Here is a 6475-nt window from a genome sequence, read left to right on the forward strand (position 1 = left end):
AGGGTGCGGATAAGGGCTAGAAGTATGTTATTTATTATATCGGACACTGGAATATTTACCCTACGAATCAGACATCTTTTATTAAAAAATGGAAGAACCATACATCGCTCACTCCTTTTAAGAATGTCATAACGCTCACTCCTTTCAAGAACGTCATAAATCAAAAATCGACAATTTTCAGTTGTGCACGTTTTCAGAATGCCCAGAAAATATAATATATCCCAGTAAAAAAGGCATATTTTTAACTTAATATTTACCCGCTACTGGTCAAAAAGTGTTGTTTTTGCATTTTGAAGAAAAAGTATTGTTAAATTTTTTTTAATAAACTAAATATTTTTCAAATGGAGAAAAAACCTTCAGGTTTTACCTAAAAAGATCTTTTGCACAGTAAAAAGTTCAATAAGTGGCTTGATGTTTGTTTTTAATACATTGTATTATATTTTTAATATTTAAAAACGTTCTCCTGAAAATTCAATTTTTTTGATTTATGACGTTCTTGAAAGGAGTGAGCGATAACTTTTTACTGCACAACAGATCTTTTTAGGTAAAACCTGAAGGTTTTTTCTCTATTTGAATAATATTTATAATATTTAAAAAATAAAAATAAACAATACCTTTTCTTCAAAATGCAAAAACAACACTTTCTGCCCTGTAGCGGGTAAATATTAAGTTAAAAATATGCCTCTTTTGCTGGGATATAGTATACTTTCTGGGCATTCCGAAAACACGCACAACTGAAAATTTACGATTTTTTATTTATGACGTTCTTGAAAGGAGTGAGCGACATGTTTCATATCAATTTGAGTCACATTTATAAATATTAATTATCTACCTATGTATTTTGTGGAACGCCATCTTGAATTTACGTTATTCTGATATGAAAATGAAACAAATGATTTGGGTGGGTATGTTACAAAGTAGAGCGTCTATGTGAGAACCATTTTGTGCGCAGAATCTTCACAACGTAACAAAAATGTAGCGAACGCAATCTCTCCAGCCAATGGGGAAGAAAGGGATACTCTACCCCGTTGTCATTGGCCCACAGGAAATTAGATAGCTTGTGTCAATTAATTATCCATCCAGCACAGTGGCGCAGACGGGAGAAATACGGAAACGTTAGTAGGTAGGTAGATATTATCGTAAACCAACTAACCAGCTAAATTAAACAGCTGCATGACATTTATATTTATTTACAACATTTTGAATGTGTCCAAATACTTGTTTATAAATCTGGATTATCTCCGATTTAAGGAATTATTTTTCGACATCTCAACATCGATGAAGAAGAATTGTCTATGTTGAGATGACAAAAAATAATATATATTAGGGGTACCGAAAAGAAATCCTTTTTTTTATGTGACACATATTTACTAACATAAATCTTGCATAGTACTTTTTACGTTACAAAATATATTCTCCTTTACTATTTTAAACTATTTGCCATCTCTCAGGTAGTTTTTCGGTCCCTTTTCTGTAGAAACTTTCTGTATTGGACTTGAAATATAAATCTAAATGATTTTCGACGTCTTACGATTTTTTTTTAAATATAATAACTCCTAATTGGAGATAATCGAACAAGTATTTGGACACACTCAAAACGTTGTGAATAAATTAACTGGTCAATTAGTAAAATAAAAATAATTAATAAGGTATTTTCTATCGTTTCTCATGGTATGTGATTATAATCCAGGATATACAAATGAAAGAGTTTCTGTTCAATAAAAAGCTTCTGTCATCTCAACAATACATATCTCTAGTGAAATTCTAGTGATTCAAGCACAATGTTAAGAAATCGGATCATATATGTATGTAGAACTTCCAAAAAATTGAGTAGTGTGGTTCTCAATCATGGGTACAATTGATGAATGTTACACGTGTGTATAGTGAATACTTAAACCAGCGTGTTATGGTTGTAAGCCCCGTAAATGCCCAGACTTCCATATTTTTCTCCATCTATGTGAGATGTCAATTTTTATTTATTATTTATGGTTCGCAAATAATGAAAAACACATGAACAGAAATACAGTGTATTACAAATCGTTTAAATGTTTTTCATCAATTAGATGAGAACACAGCGAACCTGTACAAAGAAGCAAGTATGTAAAAGCACAGGTTAAATACGTATATATAATGAAAAAATATAAATGTGTTCGTAAAAACGAGTAGGTACCTACTGGCAAAAAACGTTAAGTCGAAAATGTGCAATTTTGACTTAATGATGAAAAATATAAAGTTTTCAATGTTCTTTAAACTGGCAAAATATAGTACGTAGTATGAAATATCATATGTGATTTTCAAAGTAAATTCAACTTTAAGTTTAATAGCGGGTATTGTATTCAGGCTAAAAGCTTTAAATAGCAGGAATTATTCAAACAAGGATTTTAGATTTAACGTTTTATGCTAGTACCTATATGTACCACGATATGTATGTAATATGTTTAAAAATAAAAATAAATAACCATCACGTCTGCGAAAAAGCATTTCAACGGTGTTCAGTCTGCTTTCTTCTTTTGACAGTTCCACGTTTCGCTTCCATACCTACATTAGTGAAGGTACTAGCACTGTATTGTGAATTGCCTGTTTAGCTGTCATGGACATATTTTTATTTGCACTGTATTTAACACGTTAGGTGTGGTGTAGGTACGCGCCAGACGCGTGCAGCTAACATTTACCAGGTGCGGAATACTGGTCCAAACTATCTCATCACATCTTTCTTGGTGTTATCGATAATGCTTATCCCCAGCTTTGCACTATATCCTTAATGCAATATTAGCAGCGGTGGGCTGCAGGGGGCTAAAAGGGGCTCACGCGAGCCCCTTGTAAAATTTGGCTTGCGCCGGCGAGCCCCTTGTTGAAATAAGAGAAATCAATATTCTCTGATTAAAATAGTACATAAATGCAATTTCAGTGGAAGTCATATCTGTATTTTGTCATTCGATGTACATATAAAGTTTTTTATTATTATTATGTATTTTGGATAGTTAAAATAAAATTATACACCAAACCCCCTCCCCCCAACCCTTCCCCTCCACCCGCGAGCATCAGCCCATCCCTGACTATTACATACGGACATCTATTTTACATCATTTTGACGCATAATTGTCTAAAGATCGCATTTCGACTGCATCCAGTCGACTTTCATTCTTGTTTTGCCAACTCCATGCTTGGTTTCCATACACTAAACTTGGAATCAGGATTTCGTTATGTAGGTATCTACTGTAAGTTTAGCTTTCAATGAATGAATTAGCTGATTTTAATGAATTATTCTTTAATCTTCTTCTTCCATCTTCTCTTCCTATGTGGAGCATGTGGCCAAACTACGTTATTTCCTTGGCTTCCTCCCAGGTCAGTCCAGCATCCCGAGCTTGCGTTGAGTACAGTCGGTATGATTACGAATTGTTAAAATGAATGAAAAAGGTATTTTCTCTAATCGGTACCTAAAGTGCGGACTGATTACCTAGCCTTTACACACTTAATTGAAAAATTGTCGTGGTTCCATGGTCAGTGCTGCAGACTCAATGTTTCTGGGTAAGAGTCCATATTAAGGCTGAGAATTTTTATAAAATTATTAATAACTTAACTTAATTTTAATAACTTTTTATAAAATTATACTAAAAAAATAAATTTAACTTCTTACATTTTAATAACTTTTATATTTTCAAAACCATATATTTATTTCGATGAAAAACTTGTTTCTTCAATACAAAAACAACGTTTTAAACAAAATAATCAATTACGTCAAATATTACCTGGTTTTAAAGAAAATTAAGTGGCGATTTATCGATTGTTGGATCTTAAGTCATGTCTAACATGACATCTATTTTTCAGTAGCTAACTTTATATGTAATATCAATTTTGGTCAACAGATGTCTCTACACAAATATTTTAAAAATATCTTATAATAGCATTTATACCATATTAATTCATAATTAACATTACCATTTATTTTGGTCTCAAAACGGGACGTCTACCAATTTTTACGTAATAGTATGTATATTCAAGAAATCGCGTATTTTTTCATAGTTTTTTTGTATTAATAAAAAGAAAAGAAATATTTATAAAGAAAATAAAAGGAATAAATATGAAATAAAATATGTTGTTCAGGCTATCAAAAAACGGGACAGTCCCATTCAAAACAGGACGTATGGTCACTTTATTCATAACTCTTGATTTAGGACATACAGAATTATAGAACCAAAAACATCTCCGATAGCAATTTTAAATGTAAATAAAACTGATGCTCTAGAGATTATTTGGAAAAAATAATGCAATTATTCATCTTCCATAATCAACAAATTTAACTTCAAGTCTATCATAATATTTCCATTATGAGCCCTTTCGAAATGTTGTATAAATAAATGACCTCAGTTATTTCACTTTTGTCTATAATTGAATTGAGCGAGAGAATTGATTTTCCAAAACTGGTCGTCATAAAGTAAATTTATAAATTGTATTATACAAAGTGAATGATCAGTTATATGAAAGTGTTATATTATCATATACGAAGCTACTCTTGGTTTTAAAATACAATGTTTAAATATTTTCTTTACACACTCCTTAACCAGTAGTAAACTAAATTGCATCCGGTAAGTTTACAGAATGCTGAAAAACTTTAAGGAACAACGTGAAATATGCAGTGTAATATTTTCATTGAGATTTTTTTTTTTAATTTTCGTTAGGTCGAACTCTTTCGTTCATACTTACAAAAAGGATAAAGTTCTTGGCCAAAGATCTATTTTTTTGTTCTAATAAACCTAAAATAATATATAATTTGATATTGACACACCCCTGGTCTCAAGAGATTCTCACTGTAAAATCAGGAAGTATGACTAATAATAAAAGTATGTAAGCCAATATTCAAACCATTCCAACAAACATGAGTCATAAAATCAAAGACATGTGAAAAAAAACATTCAATTTAATTATATATTTTAAATTATAACCTACATGGATAATAAATGGAATACAAAATATGAAATTTGCTGTGTTTATACAATTTACAGTGGAATTAGTAGGCTATTGTTTATTTGGCGTGAATTCTCCCGGGCTGGTCTCCCACTCATCGTTCTGATCGGTGCTACTGTCTACCCTCATCATCCTTTGTAAGTTCTCATCTCCTTGATTTATCCTATCAAAAAATGACTTGAGGAGTTTCTTGTTCAGTTGGTCTGTTTGTGATAGTTCTCTGGGCGGAATATCTTTCAAGTTGTCGCCTTCATCGACTTTGGGTTTGTTAACTCCGTTCCCTACCGGTTCAGACATTATTTTGGAACTTGATTTATCCGAAACTTAATACAAATACTTTGAGAACCAAACCCAATTCGAAAATACAGTCAGAAATACCAGATGTCAAATTACGCCCAAAGACAAAAACAATAGACTAAGGTAAACAAAGGAATAATGTTGCCACTTAATTACGTTCTCGCCCTCCCCACGCATTAATATACCATCTATTTAGATACCTACGTAACCGAGTAGAAAAAGCGTATTTTTTTCCGTAAGAAACAAAAAAACCTTACTTTCTAAGTCTCAAAAAAAAAAGAAAATTAAATTTTTACCCTAAACTGTATGTTTACTTGCCAATTAATAAATTAGATATTCATATTTAGTAAAAACAAAACGCCAATATTTGAAAAAAAAATTGAGGCAAAAAAAACACTCTTGGCAAACCAGTTTTAAACAAAAAAATGGTTTCTATGAGGCTTTGTGTTTAAAATTTTCATTTAAAAAAATAAAATCATAATAATTCAAAATTACGTGTTTAATATTGATGTGAGATGTTCAAACACCTATTTTGGACAAAAATGCGTTTTTTAACAACTGTTGGTAAATTGAATTAGTTACTAAAATGTGTACGGAATAACATATCGCTCACTCCTTTCAAGAACGTCATTAATCAAAAATGAAAATTTTTCAGAAGAACTTTTTTAAAGTTTAAAAATATAAAACAATGTTTTAAAAATAAATATTTAGCCACTTACTGAACTTTTTAGTGTGCAACAGATCTTTTTAGGTAAAACCTTAAGGTTTTTTATTTTTTCTGTTTTGGAAAGTATTTAGTACATTTGAAAAAATAAAAACAATACCTTTATCTCAAAATGCAAAAACAACACTTTTTGCCCTGTAGCGGGTAAGCATATGCTTAAAATATGCTTCTTTTGCTGGGATATGCTTCTTTTTCTGGGATATAGTACATTTTCTGGGCAGTAAGAAAACATTCGCAACTGAAAATTGACGATTTTTTATTTATGACGTTCTTGAAAGGAGTGAGCGGTATGTGATAATTTTTTATTTTTGGTTATTGAAAAGATTGCCTTTAATAATATTTTGTGTTTATATTTCTGTAAAATAGGAATGAAATATTTTTTTTATGGATAATAAACACGTAGGTACTGTAACTTTTTTTTGTTTTCATAGACAAGAAACAAAAAAGGAAACAATTTTTTATGTATACATAATAATCCCGCGCAATTTT

The sequence above is a fragment of the Brachycentrus maculatus genome, unplaced genomic scaffold (assembly GCF_059751285.1).
Source record: "Brachycentrus maculatus isolate JH-2025_06_01 unplaced genomic scaffold, ASM5975128v1 h1tg000760l, whole genome shotgun sequence".
Taxonomy (NCBI): Eukaryota; Metazoa; Arthropoda; class Insecta; order Trichoptera; family Brachycentridae; genus Brachycentrus; species Brachycentrus maculatus.